The sequence below is a fragment of the Rhea pennata genome, chromosome 3, assembly GCF_028389875.1.
Source record: "Rhea pennata isolate bPtePen1 chromosome 3, bPtePen1.pri, whole genome shotgun sequence".
NCBI lineage: Eukaryota > Metazoa > Chordata > Aves > Rheiformes > Rheidae > Rhea > Rhea pennata.
The window spans coordinates 1,363,725-1,383,078 of record NC_084665.1 but is presented as its reverse complement, the minus strand read 5'-3'; the positions used below and the strand labels follow the sequence as shown (position 1 = coordinate 1,383,078).

Genomic DNA, 19,354 nt, shown 5'->3' with positions numbered 1-19,354 from the left:
TACAGATCAGGACTGAGACCAGTGACAAGAGTGATTGTTTTTATAAACAACATTCACACACACAACTTCAAACAACTGTTCTCGAAAACATTCTTTTAATTAGATTTTTCAAGCGACTGAACTGCTTCTTATGGGGGGGAAAGGGGGAATGTTTGGAAGGGTTTTTTTGAGACACAGGAGTTTCAGCTACTCAGATATTTAGAAACTAGAATTTGTTTAATTTCTAAGTATACTTTTACCAATAACATGAAAGAGAAGCCAAACATGACATACTACTCTGATAAACACTATGTTTATTATTTCCTCTTCCCTCTCATTTCTTGACAGAAAAAAAATAAGTTGTGAAAACAAAAAGGTTACGACACATGCTGACAAAACCCAGGAAATTCAAAGTTGGAGTCTGTTGAAATATCTGTCCCAAGCTAATCCCACTCCTCTTCCTTTCTTTACATAAACACCACAGGATAGACAATGTTATCCTCAACTAAGTTTCCTGGCTTGGGAGTCTAAGTCTGCAAACAGAGGTCACTCTTCCTATTATCCTCATGCTTCTCCTCTTCATCCTCTTCCGGAGGGCAATTACTCCCTTTGACCTCTCCCTGCAAGTTTTCTCTCTCCAATAACCACCTCGGGCACCTCCAACTTCTTAATGCTCCTTCCTCTCTCACCACTGACTTGAAATACCTCTGTACCACCAAGGTCACTGCTGCTTTCCTGTCCCTCTTTCCCTCCCCAGCTGCTGCTTGCTGTATCAGGTGGCCCACCACCGGCTCTCCCTGCTCCCTCCGCCTGTCCTGAGCAGCCCCAGCCTCTCCTAGCCAGCTTGCCTCTTTCTTGCAGCTGAGTTCCTGGGGATGAAACCCCACAACTCAGCCAACCTTCCTCCCTGTTAACTGTCTTTTAGGCATGTTCCTAGTAATGTTCCTCTTCCCGTCCACCCTGCCAGTTCTCCTCACATTTTGCAGTTTTCACCATTTTCAACTCCCTACTAAAGCTCTTCTCCTTTTCTCCCCCTTTCTCCCTAGCACTTGCCTAAAGATCCTGGAAAGACAAATGTATTTCATTTCATAAGACATTTCCAAGATCTGGCACTATACAAAGAGCTAGAAAAGCTTTCTCATCTCTCCCCAGTCTTTTAACATCACACTTTTATTTGAGCATATGGTCCAAGACTCACCCAAAAAACACGCCTATCCCACTTCCTTCCTCAAGTCCCTCTCCAAAGATAAGGATATATATATACACTCCCACATAGAAAAAGAGGGAAGAATTGATGCAGCTACTGCTGCCTGACCTCTCCCAGACTGTTTTCACCTGGATAAGAAAAAAAATATATATATATACTCCTCTCCTGCCTAAATTTTAAGATGAGCAGTTTTTGCTTCTCTGACCAGGGTACTTTTGATACCCAAGGGGTACAGGGAGGATCATCACCTCCAAACTCCGCTTCCCCAGTGGTGCCAGCACTCACATCAAGAACCAGCTGATTACTACTTAGTTGCTCTTCCCCCACTGGATTACGAGTTTGCAGAAACTACTAGTATGAGATCTCTTGCAAAAGGAAATGTGGGTGTTTAATTCTCCAGGCTTCATTTGCTTGTGTAAACAATTTGTTTTCTCTCTCCTGGGACAAAGAGTTTCGAAATAGGTATTTCAGAAGAGTAAGCTGTGTTTGCTGAAATGGTGAAACTAGGTCAAAGGACTGCCTACAGGAGACCATTCAGAAGTGAAACACCCAGATGACTTCAGATGTCTGCTATATCATGGGCTTTGTTTTTATATATATGTGTGTGTTTACTTTATATATATAGGTTAAAGAGTTTTAGTCTCATACTTCCGTATTTATGATCCAAATTATATGTGATGAAACTCAGAAAATGAAGTACTAGTCAGATGACAAGATATTTTGTAGGTTTAATTATTGCTGCCACATGGGTACCAGAAGATTCCTGTGACTACTAGCACCAACAAACATTGGCAATAATAGTGTGTGGAGAGCTGCAGGAGTCTGCTAGGCATACTGGGATATAGGTTTACTTGCTCTTTTTACAAATGAAAAATTAACTTCAGTAACATATCTAACAGAGAAACAAGTTATTCTGCCGATAACAGAAAGTTGCCATGGGTGAAAATAGTTCTTGTGGTTATGTACCATAATTTCAAGACTTACACTTAATTTAGTGCTTTATTGCTCCTACATTTGGTGCCAATTTTTACACAGCTTCTTTGTATCAATTTTGTGCAGTGGAAAACAAATCTTTGCTGACAAAGTCTATCAACCGCTCTTAAAATAAACATCAACAAGTTCATGTCTCTCTATTTTTATGCATCACAGCATCCTCTGCATGAACACAAACCCATGTCTCCAGGGAGTCACAAATCTCTGAGCAAGTAACTTGACCTGCTGAAACTGAGCTAGGGGGACTCAAGTCAGCCCTAAAACTCACCATTTCTTTCCTGTTCTACCTTCCCTCCAAAATCATTGCTCTAAAAGGCAAGTCAAGGTGGGAAAAAAAAGAGATTTTGTGTGTGTGTGTGTGTGTGTGTGTGTGTGTGTGTGTGTGTACACATACTCTTTCCAGGCCCAGACTATGACCTCATACGTGCAGGATCACTCTCTCTGCTGAGTCCTGTGTCTTCCCTTACTTGCAAAGCCCTGCCAGACTCCTTGCCGGAGAAGATGAACACGCACAAGGTCCAAGGAGCTGGTTATCAGCTTCCCTCTTAAAGAGAGAAATCAAGCACACTCCATTACCACTCACAGCCTCACCTCAGGACAACTGGAGCTGCACATAAAAAACTAGTTGGGGCAAAAAGGCACCCCTTTAAGTAATCAGCTGGCATTCGGTGCTGAGAAATCCCTGTGGACCAGGAAAGCAAGAGCCCAGAGGGACTTCTAGTCCATTCTTCCCATGCCCTCCTTCGCCAGCCAACAGGGACTGCAGCAGCCAGCTGAGCTTCCTAGCACTGCTACGGGCTGATGCTGTGAGCAAAGCTCTCACGCTCTTCCCCAGCGGCCCAAAGAGCAACAGCAACAGCTGCTGTCAGCCGCAACCCTGGGTGCATTCAGCTCACTGTTTTCCAGTTTATTCTTAGCTTGAAGGGCTGGAACCCATTCTTTTTCCCCTCCTTTTCCTCTTCAGATAAAAGTCATATTCCGCAAAATATAACTCCTGTGGTCCTTCCTGTACAGGGAAGCTACAGTCCAGCAATGCGCTTCAGTGTAAAGAGACCCAGGCTGTAACCCCGGCTTTAAATGCATCTACCACACCAGTGGGTAAATTGCTTCCCATGCTCTGAGCCCATTTCTCCTTCTATGCTTTGTCCATCTTGCCAGCAAGATGCCTGCTAAGCCTTCTACCACTGCTTCTTTGCACAGCATCAAACAAGACAGGTAGACAACCACGTGTACTCTGATGGAGGCTCCTCATCCATTTGAAAAAGTGCATGTTTGGTGAACCTTTGGCATCATGTGCTCATTAATCTCCCTCGATCAGAAACATGTTCCCTGTCCATGAGCAGCTTCAAGCAGCTGCCATGGCTCCAGGCAGCTCACCACACAATAGCGTGTCTCTCCAGTCTCCTCGAACGTGCAGTTTCGCACAGAGGCACGTACCCACCCTCAGGCACATATTTTGCTCCCCCCGCCTCAAACAAATTAAACTGACATCACCATCTCATAGTCTAGCCTGAAATAGTAACACTTTAATTGGTCATTTCATGACCAAGGCTGGAGCTTTGAGATAAACAATAAATGACAACATTACTTCTTTCCAACAACACAAGATACTTGTGTGTAGCCCTGGGAGTCCAGAATTTAAGTATGACTGTTTTATATGCAAGAAAACTTTTAGGTACTTTGCAGAAGTAAAGCAAAAAGATCCATTTATTTTCATTATCAGAAAAGCTGAAGCTTTCAATATACCCATCTCTAAAGAAAAATACGCACAAAAAATAATTGGAATAAAAATATTTTAAAATGTTTGATGTGCAAGGGTTTTCCTGCTAAACATGTAAACTCTGTATCAGTAGCTTCCCACACATACTAGCATATCTGACAGACAAGCAAGATGATTTAGTGTGTTTTCTGACAATTCAAAAGGAGCAAGAGTTGGTTATATTATCAAAACTAAGATGATAAACATTTCTTTTGCCTACTTGGATTTATTCCCATTGTATATGCTGCTGCTACAAAGTCCTCAATTATTGGGCATTTCTGAATCATGCATTTTTTCCAAATGTTCAGCTTGATGAGGTGGGTCAATGCAACCAGTCCAAGCTGACAACGCAAAAAATCCCACCTTTCGCAGACTCACTGGCATACATTAAAATTGCTCAAGTAGATTCCCTCACAGCCACAAAAAGCCATACCAGTCAGGCCAGAAAGACAGACTATAACACACAGGGCAACAATTTTACTTAGTACAATAGTCCTCACACTTTAGCCCACTACTATCATGACCCTGGACCTCTGCAGCACAGTAGCATCACCTTCAACATGTTTCCTTCATGTTTCCTTCCACCATTAGTAACAATCACATCGAGGGATCAGATCACAAATGAAAATCTCACTGCAATACATGCCCCCTGTACCAATTTTCTCCTAGGTTCATACTGTGCAAAAGACTTTGTCAAGCATTGATGCTGGACTCGGTACCTTCCCATGCCAGAAAATGGCCTGGTTTCCCTCAGGGATGAGCCTGCCCATTCCCAACACATATTCATAGATTCCAACGCACTGAAGCTGCCCGAACTCCACATGTAGGTGCTTTGCTGAACTAGATCTGAAAGAGTAAGGGCTAAGTCCTTGCTGGGGTTAATGACTGTCCAAAAGGCAGGATACAGATGCTAGCCTAGAAATAGGATTAGGTAGCCAAGCAAATAACCGCATCACCTTCAACTACAAATCTAGCATGATTTAAAAAAAAAAAAAAAAAAAAAAAAAAAAGCAAAAAAGCTTTCAGTTGATAACCAATGCCTGCCACTGATCATTGGGTGAATAAAGGTGAGGAATTCCATAAAAAGGCAAATCAACCTGCAGATGGAAGTTTGTTCTATCCCAGTACTAGCACTGAATCAACTGTATTCCTCACTTTTGTAGGAATAAACTTCTCTACTTCTCATCAGAATTTGTAACAAAATAGTGATAGATGTATGACATGAACATCACAAGAAGCTTCTTCCTGCTGTCCTCTAATGTTGCATTATATCTGACTTCTATTTAACTTTAAATTGTTAGTCAAACCATTTTAAATAATATTGCCCTTCTTAATGGTCTCCAAGCTTGAAATGTAAAAGTTGGGCAGTAATCACATCCTGACACTTTCCAAGACTACGGTGTATTGAACTGAGATTACCTACCTCCTATTTCACTGAAGTTCTACAACTGAATGATGAAAATAAGCACTAGGTAAAAGACAAGGGTCTAGTTCTTGCACCATTTCTCTTTTTTCTGGCACTAGAAACTCATGACAAAGATGACTCTATAGCTAAGCTTATAATGAGTGCATTATTTTCACAGTATTGTTTGGAAATCTGCAGAAAAATATGATGTTAAGGAGAGCCACAGAGTCAAGTAGCGTATCTTGTCCTACACAGGACATCTGATACCACACAGTACTGCGGGAGCCTCTTCCCAACTATCTGTTTGCTGAGGGAGCCTTGGTTTTCCAGGACACAGCCCCTACATTGTTGTCACAGGCAGGCCATTCATCTGGTTTTTGCGTAGCCTTGGTATGTTCACACTCAGCTCTGGATGCCAACCCTGCAACTGTTAAAAACCAAGAAAAACGCCTATTGTTCATCAAGTCAGGTTAACCCCAAACTATTCCATTTAATTAGGATTTGCCTGCCTGCCAGAATAGCTTTTCATTTGCACTTGAAAACATCAAGCTTGCTGACTGATAGCTGTAGGTTATTCTAAGCCTAGGAATAAAAACTTGAATGACTCTGAGGATTTAAGGAAGGCATGTTTTGCTCTCTGGCTATTCTCCCAATAGTCCTCTCCCCAAACCCAATTAAAGATTATCTTGAACACAGAACACCTGACCAAAGGACTACCCTACCTTTTGTCCAAATGACAGACTCCAGGAAAAACTACTTGCGATGTCACCATGGAAAAGAAAGCTGGTTTGAAACAACTCTTCTCATACTGAGTGTGCTGGTCCATCAGTCTAAGGCAGTTATATGGGCCTAATTAACAGTTATGATTAACATGGTACAGAAAAAGGGATAATGACAAAGATTTTCAAGACTAGATGCCCCAGATAAGACAATTTATTAGAAGTTACATGACTTTAAGAAGCATTAAATAGCTGAAATTTCAGCTGGAATATCAATGTTCAGCACTGTGCGGTTTTAACTTCAGTTTTCACTGAATATTTATCTAACAGTTGAGAGGCCACATTTAAAGAGAAACCCCCATTTTTTTGGTTTTGGGTACCATTTCTAGGCAAAAGGATGCCTTATAGCAGTCTTTCATGTCCCTATTTAGTCTGCTAAACTTGTATGTTTTCTTTAAGAAAAAAAAGTTACTGCATACCCAGAAAACTGTAAGCAGCACTGGCAACTGCAGCACGTTCCATGCTTCTGAAGGTCTGGCAAGCATCTAGGCAGAGAGTTAACAACCTCACTTCAGCCAAATTTTCTGAAAGTTCAGGCCAAAATCTTCTGGAAAGGCTGGAATCATTAAACTTGTTCACTCTGAATTTGAAAACTGAGCAGATAGTTGGAGACAGAAAAGCATCTTCTGTATTTTTTTTTTTTAAACACTTGTTGGGTTAAAGCCATAGAGCATAAATTAGAGAGACAGATAGCAGAAATAATCAGTACAATTGCAAGAACCTGCTCATCACTTGCTTTTTTTCTTTTTTTTTTTTCTTTCTTTCTTTCTTTTTTTTTTTTTTTTTTTTGGTGGCATTTAAATCTTGTACCACTTAACGCCATGTACTCAGGTCTGGTTCCACGAAAAAATATAATCAAATTGTTTTCCTCCTCAGAGTTGTGATCATAGAGTCCTGCTTCCTCAGTTGAGAGGACAAGTTGCTTTACTCACAGATATCATACATAAGGAGCCTTTTTTCCATTTACATGAAATACCATGCTTTGCATATGGTACATTCAGAATATACATTGCTTTAAAAATGACAAGCATAGTGTATACAACACGTAAGTCACTGCACTTGATACATTATTTTTGCTGGGACCTTTACAGCAGTATTAAGAATTAAATGAAATCTGTTGGTCTATTCTCCACTAGAGCTCATTTAATAAAGAGCATCAATTAGGAAAAGTATGGCCAGAAACAAAGTGATAGACCATTCATAGCTAAAATTAAGTATACACACTCGGCCAAATGCAAAGTTTACTGAGTGTAACATGAGCTGAACAGACTGTCTACTTTAAATTCATTGTTCTTTCAAATAATGCACCAGATTGCAGTAAAATATTCCAAATTAGGTTTTGCTAGTTAAATAAAGGTCATCCACCCATTCTCTGGGACTCAAAAGGGACAGATCAGCTTTAAAAATTCACACGGAGGAAATACTTGCAACCAATCTGTCCCTGCCTCAGCTTCTGAAAGAAAATATCCTCATAATGAGAACTGCAGAAGGAGTGCAACATCCACCCACACTTGGGAACTAGAAGGTTCAAAAAAAAAAAAAAAACCCAAAAAACACAAGCAAAAAACCCCTAAGGAGTCTGCCCTTCATCACAACTGGTGTGTTGCCTCCTAGTAAGAGGAGTTTTAACTATGTTGCTAAGAATGTGCATTTATTTGTGAAAGAAAAGGTGATATGAAACTATATGCGTGGATGTTTTAAGACAACTTTCTTCAATTCACTCATAAATTCATGTCTCTGTCCAGCAATCTGCAGCTAAACATATGACCCCAGATTCTTCCTTGGTTTTACATTCTGTACGTCTGCAGCAAGACCAAAAGTCTGCAAGGAATATTATTAGCTAGCAATGACTCTTTTTTATTACTGTAACAAATAAAAGACAATTATCACTTTCTGCTTTTAAAAATGCAAAATAACTTTTCATGTTAAGCAAAATGCACAAAATTTTTAAAACAACACACAGGGCATCAGTGAAACTGGCAGAATGTGCATGTGTTCCTAGGCCTGAAAAAAAACCTTAAATAAAATAAAAGTTTAAGTTTAAACTTAAATATAGTTCTCAAGCTGTGATACTAAAAAGTTTCCAGCACACTCTGGAGCAGTAAATGTAATGCAGGTCTAGACTGACACATGGCAAATAGAAGACTACCAGAAGTAAGGGGAGATGCCAAGTCTGCCTGCAAAAAGGGTGTGCGCATGTTAGTATACTATCTTTAGCAACGGACAAGACAAGCAAGAGAAACGTGGGACGCTTTTCTGGTTTCTAGAGCTGTTATGAACAATATTGGAAATACACTAGAAGCAATAGCTAACATATGCTCTATCATTCATGAAATATCAAGGGGCAGAATAACATTTTTCATTTAGACATTTTTTAAAAAAAAGTGAATCCATAGTCTAAAAAACCTATATCTATCTTGGCAGTTCCTACTTTCCAGAAAAAGAAAACTGCAAAACTGCAATAAAATTAACTATTTTAAAGGGCATACCAAAAAAAAAAAAAAAAATCTTTGAATTGAAGGCTGTGCATTTATCAAAGTGATTCCATAAGAATTCATAATTCATGTTTGTTTCATTAAATATAAAGCTTGAATTAATCCAAGGAAAGTTTACTGTTCCCTGGATGCTGAATCATCAGATAAGCCAAAAGTTCCAAACGATGTAGCTCTCAAAGAAGTATTTACTACATAAAATGCAGACCACTGCACTGACACAAGTGAGAGCCACGGCTCTGTGTAATTGCTAACGATAAACTGGTAAGACTCAGACATGTCTGTTGTTCATTAACCTTGTTAATCATTTTTATTTTAAAAGTTCTTAGATGCTATCCCCTATTAAACTAGTGTTGTAGTCTCTTTTTCAGGGCGGGGGGGGGAGTGCCTTTTGGGGACACAGGAGGGAGGTTAACAGACTCTTGATCCTCACTTGTAATTTTGACTTGACTGCAGAGTTTTATAAGTCTGACATATTTAACTAGAGGAGACATTTACTCACTACTCAAAGATAATTTTCTAAAATTTCCATTTTTTATAACCGGTTTATGAAAACTTCAGCTGTAACTCCTAGGTCTAACACACATCCAGAGAAACACTTAAGAATTTAATTGCAGCTGTTAACTTTAACTTGATTAAGTATCAATAGCAAAAGTCACAGATTTGAAACTTACACTTTCTAGTCATACCTTCCAGAACTGAAACTCCTGTCAAACACTGACCTTTTGATTAACTTCCAGAACCACCACAGTTTATATGGTCATCTCTAGACCCTAATAAAACCTGTGAACAAAGCAGGGTTTATAGTCTGGCACATGGGCAGATACAGTATAAATGATGTACAGTATCCTTAAGTTCTTCCAGAGTCTTACAGCATGTTTGACCCTTAGCAAATGTGCTATAAAAACCCTGGCCTTCTTCATAGCTATGCAAAAATGTTTAAATTATAACATTTTTCCATCTTGCATTAACTGTTCTGAACACTGAGAAGCAATTTTCTTTTAAATCTCCAGCCATAGCTAAAACAGCTTACTATGACAATTTACTACGTGTTGGCATTTCACAGTTGCCAACATCTAAATGTTTTCCCTAGAAATTACAGTCTCAGTAAGTCACACATCAAAAGCACACCAAAGCCCCAACCGGAAGGGATGTATGTTTATTCTTGTGATGGTTACGTTATTTTTACAACGAGAAATTCAGTTCAAAGACTGAGCTTGTTTTCTCTAGAACTGATGAGCCACTTCTTAGGCAAGTAGTTCCAGAACCACCAGCAGGAATACCTACACCTCCATCTGCGCTTTATTTAATTCCCAAGTAAAAGTTATCACAAGGTTCAATTACAGAACTAGCATGAAGCTGGAGGAAAAAGCAGCACCTCGCCACGTTGGCTCAGAGGCACTGGCATAATAAGAGCTGACAATTTTGTCTTTTGCTCCATGTAGGGGGAACCACACTGGGCCACAGTACTTGGCTTTTGCCTTAAGCACCTGACCAGGCACCTGCAGGGCAAGAAAAAAATGATGATGAAAGAGGACTCCTATAGGGTAGGTTATTTTTCCATGCGCTGACTCAGTGTGCTGCTCTGATCACTCATTCAGACCAGTCCTGCGGCTCTGCTTTCTGCTAGTCTCCCGACTAAGTCCTCACGTGAACCAACCAGCTCTGTGAGGAACACAATAGTTTCAAGTCAGTCAAGCAAATATTTCAATCGTTTTCCACATGTTCATTCTCATATGTATTTAAGTGTAGTTTTGACATATGCTCATATCCACTAACAGGAACTAGTAAGCAAAGAATTAAAAGGAAAACAAGGCTAAGGATTCTCGGGTAGGTTAAGAAAGGGAATGTCAGCACATGTAATACATCAGACATAAAAGGAAAACCAACAGGACAGTGGGTTAGTTTAATGCTGAAAGTATGTTTCAAAAAACTCATGAGTCAGAACTCCGGAGTTAGTTATTGAAAAGTAGGGATTTGTATTCAGCAAATATAAGGTAACAGCCAAAGAAACCAGTTAGGACATAAAAAAGTAAGCGAATCATTTACAAGTCCAAAAAGTCCCCCTCATGTTGCAAGCCACTTGTAATGTTTAGCAATGTTTAGAGTACTGTGTTTAGTCCTGGGCGTTTAGCCAAAAGACATTCACATTCTGGAGCTGACGCAGCAAGGAGCAAAACCAGCTTTCTTTGGAGGAAAGTCTCTCAAAATTAAATTGCTTCAGCCTCTAAATCTGTACTCATGAGATTGGAACAACTAATTGTTAGCATCCTTCATCAGCATCAACTTGTGGTGCTTCTCAGCGCTGACAGAGCTACACTTGCTTGCAGCTAGGCATTTGTCCCTTAGTATTTAAATACCTTACAAAAATGATCCAATGATTTCAACAGACTTCAAAACTCAGGAAGAAAGTATCAGCCCACAGGCAAAGTTGGGCTTTAACTCCTCAGAGACTGGATACAGAGGCAGGATCCTCCAAAAACGTTCATTTGCAAGGCTGTCTTTGGAAACCTTGTTCCAAGATTGCAGGCGGGGGGGAGGGGGGGAAGAAGGCACTTCCTTCATTTCATCCTGTTCTCGCTATTCATCATCTTTACAGACCATATTCCTCCACCGTGCAGCCTCATTTACTGTTTTCACACAGCACAGAACAAAAAGGGATTCGCTGCTGGCAAATTACAATAATTACACATCATCAGAAAAGACTTTTCTTCCTGTCAAAGGATTGGTTGGACTCCAATAACTTGCCTCTGCTACTTTCACTCTCTCATGGTGAGATTTTTATACTTCTCCTCCTATTCAAGCCAGCGGTAGAATCTCTACCATCTTCAAGGGATCAATACAGCATCAGTGTTCAGCAATTTTCAACAGAACCAATTGTTTAAAATAATAATAATCTACAGAGAGAATGGGACTGGAGCTCCCCTAAATTTCTTCTCCTTGATATCTGATATATATAAATTTGTCTCTGCTGATCTCAAGGTAAGAAAGCAAAAACACCAAAAAAGAAACCCCCACATCAACTGGATAAAACCCAGAACCACAAACCTTGGCTTAGCATTTGACATACAGAACAAACATTTCAACCATGCTACAGTACTTCATGATTAAGAAAACCTCTGCTCAGCCTTTCAAGATCAAAGCGCAGGACTCTACACGCAATTATACCTGGAGCAAGATACTCCATTTCAATACTGTGTTCAAATAATCACAAATTAAGTTATCCCAGAATGAATGGTAGAAAAAAAAAATTCCCAAATTTCTCCTAAGCTATACAATGAATGGGCGAAGACCACTGAAGACCAGAGTCTTGCCATGGTAAGACAATCAATTTTGGCCACTTTTGTTAGAGAATACATTAAAATCTTTCTGCAAGCTTGCAACAAATGTTATTTGTGTGGGGACGGGGAAGTACAGAAATACAGTTTTAGTCAACCTGCAAAATAAATGCTCAATTTTATTTAAACAAGTATAGGCTTTACAAATAGGCTCACGTAAAAATTACAAATGGCAAAAAAGTTACAAGGATAAGCCCAAACTCTTGGGCCTGATTTAGTTTTCACAATTAATAGTATAAATTCAGAAACATCTCCATTGAAGTAGATGGAATTGTAAAACTGTAAGCATTCACATTAAGAGAAAAGAATCAGGTCTGCCTTCTCTTGAGCTAAGAATGATCCTCACAAATAACGGTCTTTCTAAGTCTTAGAAATTCACACTGTCATGCTTTTAGAAATTCACACTGTCATGCTTTTAGAAATTCACACTGTCATGCTTTTAGAAATTCACACTGTCATGCTTTTATTCTTCTAAAATTCACACTGTCATGCTTCTGTCCTTCTGTTCTTCTTGAGCCCATTCAAGAAACACTTGGTAGGGGAGAGGCAATTGTAACACTTATATGATGTGATTCCCCCTTCCTCTGTAACCTTGGGCACTAGATGCAGGTTTTGGTATAATGCCCCTAACTCCATCTACCCGCTGCTGAACCTGACAGCCTTCTCAGCCACCAGCTCCACCATGCAGCTCCTCACCGACCACCTGCACAAGAACACTTCTCAGCCAGGTTGCCCCATGGTCAGGCCAACTTCCACAAGAATGGCAGCGAAAGGGAGACTGCAGGGATGGGGCTGGCCCAAGTGTTGCCTCGTGCCTGCTTTGGTCGTGAGGATTGCTGGAGGGGTGCAGCCAGCCACTGTGGATGGAAGAGCCTGCCACCCCTCCCTGGTAGCCAGCCCCTCCTGCTCAGGACAGGCAGCATGGAGGAGCACACCTCTTAGGGCATGTTTTCTGCTTAAACAGCCCATCCTTATCCTCCTGATAAAAACAACACAGGCCAAAGGGTAACATCCCTCGGATTACATTTGGCCAAGGGTTGCCTAATGGCCTATGCTGCACAACCACCTTCCTGTTACCGCATTCCTGCTGGGCTGGCTCCACAGAGGACACATATACTACCTGTTAATGGACAGCCAGCCTGCAGTTTAGGCACGCTTTTCGCAAGGAAAAACATTAGGGATGAAGAAAGCATTTGTGTTACCATACTGCACTAACTGTTGCATCTGTCTCCACAATCAAATCATCAATTGCAAGAGTTGGTGCTTTTAAGGGTAAAAAAAACGCAGTGTGAAAACAGCTATGGACTTGGTTTCACCTGTGATGCCTGCAAGGTCCTTCATCTCCCCTCATTTCTGCTGCAACATTAAATAACTGCTTAGGGTGGCAGATGTCTGTATGCATTCTCACTCAATCTATAAGAGATCCTGAAAGTCAAATCAAAACTAGCAGCGGTATCACATCACCTAGACAAAACGCAGGATCTGACCATCTAAAGCACTCCAGACGCAAAAGCCAGGAATGCAAGGCAGTAGCAGTCACCACTCCACAAACAAACTGCATTGTGGCTCACGGCAGCCGGGCAAATTCCACAAAAATTCCATGAAATTCCACACTGTCTCCAACCCTCTCCCCTCATCGCCTCAGAAAGAGGTTCCTCAGGTTCCTGAACAAGTGCTGTAGGCTGAACCATAATGTGATTTACATTTAGAGTAAGCGTGGGTGACAGTATAAGTTAAAACTAGTAAGTAGCTCTATTCTAGGTCACAAGCCTCTAAAATGCTAAGAAGTGGTCACGATATCCTACCCAGCTTTCAGTACTGTGCTTCATATGAAGAGCACACTGCTTCAACAGTATGAAATACCTGAATTACATTAAGTGTCCTGCTGTACCATTTTATCTATCAGGAAACATTTTTTTTCCTCCAGTGATCTGAATTCAGAAATGTATTGGATATTAGACACTCATAAAAAGCCTCATATCCATCCAAATCCTACTACATCATCCCTGCATTTCATTACCAGATGATTTAATTTCACATAGAGCGCCAAATACTTCATCACATTTCTGTCCCTCCTCCTGGTACACACTACCAATTTAATGATAAATTACTTAAACAAACCAAATGGTCTAACTGGCAACACTTGGCTCTGCATAGCCTTCTCTGCATGCAACTCTCAAGTAAGGAATTTTAGGGAGGGAGTTGCCAGACACTTGCATACCACAATTAATCTCTGGCTACAGATCAGAGCTATCATAAGAGGCTTATTTTCAACATCTGCATGATGGGTCAAGTATTCACAGCCACAGTCAAGTACTGCTTACCTGCAACACATAGAACGACAGTACAACAACAGCACTAGTTTTCTGTACCTTACCTCACTGACATGTCTCGCTCTCAGCTTGGATTCACAAAGTGTGGAAGACAAGACACCAATTTTGCTTTTGAATTCCTTTCAGCTTCTGATCCTAAGCCCCTCAGTGATCCTGCAGGGCTGATTAGTGGTGTCTGTGGTTGGAAAGGTTTGTTAAGGGAATGCCTGAGACCACACCTACCTTATCTAGTACTGCACAAATTCACTACCCCTGATGGGAGATGCATTGTATTACTCATTACTAAGACACAGCAGCCACATTTTTCTAGCAGATAACAGAAGCCCTTGAATAGGTACATTACCAGTACTGTTTTGCTTTTAATCTTTTAAAAATAAGCAGCAGCTCCCTCCTAAAAAAAAATCTACTAACCATTCACTGCCTTAGAAATCACGTTTTGCTTTATCTTTAGAAAACAATCCCAAAAATCCTCTAAGCCTAACGGAAAAAAAGGGGAGGGTCTTTTCCTACGTTAGGCATACGCTTCAGAGCAACATCAGCCAGCCTTCCTGATCCTGTGAGCCAAAACCCAAAATCTTTATATGACTGAGCACATGCTGTGCACTCCAGAATGCAAGTGGGAAGGATGTTGTAGCCCAGTTTCACACAGAGACCACGATCACATCTCCCAGTGGAGCCTTGGGGATGGACTGATGGACAATAAGTTGCTTGGTCTTAGAGCAGAGCCTTAGAGTAAACTACCAAAGTCAGCTCCTGCAGCCCCTTACCAAATTGTCCCAGAAATGCAAATTGCCAACAGCCCCCTTGCCAGTATAGCCTCATACCACTCATATAGCATAGTCCTGACACAAGAGACCTTGAGCTGCTCTGAAATCCACTGCTGGGCCACTTGCACTCCAAATAGCAGAGCTCTTTCATTCCTGGGTTTGTATCGTGTCCAGCACAAAAGTTTCTCGAGGTATCTGAGGTTTTTTCAGCAACCTGGAACTCCTGAGGCTGAGTAAGACCAGCCAACACAGATTGATATTCACTGTGTCTGTCCTTTTAAATCCTTAGCAAAGGTGGTAACCTACATTACCATACCACACATTGCTATTGGGCTACTCTACAAATAAGTCATGTCAGACTGACCTACCAGGGATACCTTACCTAGAAAACCCATTTCCAACAATACTGTCTCAACTGCAAACCTAGTGAGGAGGAGAACAAACAAAAAAAAACACTCCCCAAACACTTCGAAGTTTACTAAATATAAGCAATCTGGCAAATCTGATCCACAGAAATTTCTTTAAAAAAAAAAAAGTCAGCATAAGTTTCAAAAGTGATTTGGTAAGTGGATTCTTAGCAAGATACAGGCACCTTGTTTCACGTAGCTGTGTCACCTCCATTTTCAGAAAAGTCAATATTTGCTGATATTCTTGGTAATTATTGCTTAAGTTCATGTTTTTAATTAACACAAAAAATGAGGCAGTAGACATAATATGAATCCTCCCAATTAAGTCAAAATGAGCCTAGTATTTCATACTGTCAAGAACAGGGGACTGTGCCATATAAATGTCTTCAGAGTCGCAGCACAATTTTTTGGGTTCTGTATGTGTTTTTAATAGACAATTCTAGTTAGCATAGTTGTTCTCTTCATCTAATTAAACATTTGAGGCCCTTACAGATCAAGTATACTATTAACGATTAAATTTTTTTAGTGCTAAACAGATCTAAAACTAATGAAACAACACAGATCTGACCCGGCCTGAGGAAGGAGGAGAGCTTGGCTCTACATCCATGCTGGCATATCTTATCTCAGCAAGAGAGACATACTGACAAAGCCAGGGCAGATGCAGCTACACTGAAAACAAAGTTGCTGCAGGTGTGCATAGTCACTGCTCCAAGCAACTGCTCTAAACCAGCCATATAAACCACACTTGAACAAATGTGCACCTTTGCAAATAAAATTAATTCCAGCCACTTAATGAGTCCCTCAGCTGGTCTCTATAAACTACACTCTAACAGCACTCCTGCAAGCACTGTCATATTTACCCTAGGGGCTTTTGCCAGCACAGAAATACCAGTTGGAAATAATGTTTTGCTCAGTCCAAACCGATACAGCTGTGCTGGCAAAAGCACATCAAGAAGTTTCTTACCTGAAGAGCTTTAGAGCTGCACTTGAGGCAATAGGCGGGCAAACTGCCTGAGAGCCAAGTTGCTCAGCAGCACGAGACAAAGAAATAACGCTAGCAGAAAAGGTACAGGCTTCTGCCTTTCCACAACCACTCACACCTACTTTTACCATCAGGTTTCCAAGGAAACATTGAGCAGGGTGAATTAGCAAGATCCGTGTTTTACCCCCCTCTTCCAGCACGCAGGGACCCCATCCCAAGTGGAAAAGGGATGGACCTGCCCCACGGCCAGGCCCAGGGCCCTTCGCTACACCTGGCCCAACTGCTGTTGGTGCCCGGGGTTGCTGCAGCGCTCACGGCGTCAGCGCTGGAAACGCAAGCGCGCCTCGAGACCCCGCTTCAAAGCCCGCACGGTCTAACCGCGCCGAAGGCGGCAGCAGCCGGCAGGCGTGTGGCAGAGCCGGCGGCAGCCTGGCGCCGGGCACCGCCGCGGGCTGCAGGGTGAGCGGGACCCGGCGCGGCTCGCGGGCCTGCGTGCCCCCCGAGGGGAGCGCACCAAGCCCTCCCGCTGCCCCCGGACCCCGCACGCCCCGCGGGAGGGCAGGCAGCGAAGGGGAAAGCCCGGCTGCCGCCGCTGTCACTGCCCGGCCCGCTCCCCGGGCTGCTGTCGGGGAAAAGCCCCTGAACGGCTTTTTTTTTTTTTTTTTTTTTCTTTCTTATTTTTTTTAGGGGTGAGGAAGCCCCCTTCCTCCTGCTCCTCGTGCACACGACCCGGCTCGCTCCCCCCCGCCGGCTACGCTCGCCCCGGAGCCTCCCACCCCAGCGCCCGCCCTTACCTCGCCCCGCCGGCCAGGAGCGAGCCGAGGTGGGCGGCAGCCGCCGCCGGGGCTGCAGCCGCGCCGGGGCCGGGCCGGGGAGGCAGGGAGGAGCCGGGGCTTTGTGCCCGCCGCTCTCGCCGACCCGCCGCGCCGCGCCGCGCCGGCCTCGGCCCGCCCCCTCCCGCGGCCGCGAAGCCGGGTCCCCTCCCGCCGGGAGGGGAGAGACGGGGCCGAGGCGCCTGCGCCATGCACCCTCCCCTCCCGCGCCCGGCCGCCTCCTCTCCCCGCCCCGCGCGGAGCGGGCCGCGCTGGGCGGGGCGGGCGGGATGGAGGCGGCGGCGGAGCCGTCCCTCAGGGCCCCCGCCATGTTCGCGCCCTCGCGCCACCCTCAACGGCCGGCGCCGCCGCGCCGCGCCGCGGGCATCGCGGGCGGGTCCGGCCTCGCCGAGCTGGACGGGGGCGCCGGGGACGGCGGGGAGCCCGCGGAGGTGCCCTAACCCCACTCCCCTGGCTAAGGCGCTCTGGGAGAAGGCGAGCGTTTCCCAGCCGTTTATTCCGGCGTTTGTTGCATCTTCGCCCGAATCGGCTTCTCCCGGGCTCGCTGTGCATGGAGGCAGGCGCTAACCCTGCTCTGATGATAGCATTTGGGATTCCTCCCCCCTCCCTTCTCTCACACCTCTGTATTCGGCCATAAATAGCATTAATCAGGAGTGCTCCTTTTCGCTGGCTGTGGCTACGGAAGTGGAGAAGGTGACCCGCTGCATCGGTGGTGTGGGACGTGTGGGTTCCCCAGCGTGGGCAAATTCCAGCTCCTTCCAGCAGCCCTCATGCTCAGTATTTCATAAGTTTATCAGGTCTGTTTTAATAACAAAGCAATGAGACCAAGTCTGGCTTCCAGTTTGACTTGCGGCTTTCTTCATAGAGAGCCCCTTAGAAATGCTAGCAACCCTGCTGAAGACAGCAGCTGACCTGTCGAGCAAGATTAGGAGCGTCCTCAGGGGCCACAGTGGTGGAAAAACCTGCCTAATGGGGGTAGAGCAAATCCAACGTCCTGGCCATCACAACGAAAGGTGGACATCTAAACAGCTTTGGGGAACTGGGACAAAGCAACACTGTCCCATTTACAGGGTAGCAGGCATATATATTAGTCCATGGCTTCTGTCAGAGGCCCTTAATCCCCAGGCAATAGAAGAGACCTGGCTGGCTCATGGATGCAACACTTCAATACGTATGAGGAGCTTGTGTTGCTGCTGCTTTAATGTAATCTATAGCTCTCTTTTGCCAGAGCAGTGTGAAAATTTTCTGGCATGAGCTGAATCGCCCTTGTTGGCAGGTTGTGAAAACACTGGTGAGCTCTGCAAGCCTTCACAAGTGCCGTCTAGACCTTTCTGCTCCAGCGTGCCAGCCCGCATGCCACGCATACCACACATTGCTTGAACATTTAAAAGCACTTATAACAAGTGACACTATGAATTACTCTCCAGTCCTTCTACCTCTTGAACCTGATGGCACATACGAGTTTATTCAAGTAGCCTTGTCTAAGTCCTAAGGTTCAGTTTTGCGGTGCCTCACATGGCATAGCTAGTCAGAGCACTTGGCTTACATATACAGAGCATAGAGACACCTCAGCCCCCCAAAAGCAATTCAGAGCATTCACTGAGGTGCCTGCTAGCCCTAGAGGAAGCCTACATACCTGTGCAGGTGTGGGAATCCAATAAGGATGAGATCTGGCCCAGGACTACGTGCCAGGTGTGCCTCTTCATTTCAGATTCATAAAGCTAAGTGGGCCCCGACAAAGAAGTGCAGAAACTTGGCCACATACAGCCTTTCAAGTACCTGAGACACTGGGTGAAGTTTTATGGCATATGTTTAATATTTATCCCTGTTTGAGAAGCCCTAAAGCCAGTTGTGGGTGTGGGTTGGCATGACTTTCTATAAATACAGCAAGCCTGCAGAAAAGCAGATTTTCCCAAGCCCTAACTTAGGGTCTGAACTACTAGGCTATATTTGTCAGTATGTGGGTGTGGGGCAGGGACCAACATGAAGACAAAGGGCTGTAGGCGTTGGTGGGAGGCCCTAGGGAACTTAACTAGCCTGGACAAGAAATAGCACTTAGCCTTCCCAACACTGCTGCATT

General features: G+C 43.5%; 1 protein-coding gene across 1 annotated transcript in view; it reads right to left on the bottom strand.

Annotated features, from left to right (window-relative positions):
• Window positions 1-17,306, bottom strand: part of RIN2 (Ras and Rab interactor 2) — an 86,428-nt gene extending 69,122 nt beyond the window's left edge. Inside the window, exon 1 of the mRNA XM_062571331.1 lies at window positions 17,236-17,306. The gene's annotated coding sequence lies outside the window, so the exon portion shown is untranslated. The remainder of the gene's footprint in view (window positions 1-17,235) is intronic.
• Between the last annotated feature and the right edge of the window lie 2,048 nt (window positions 17,307-19,354).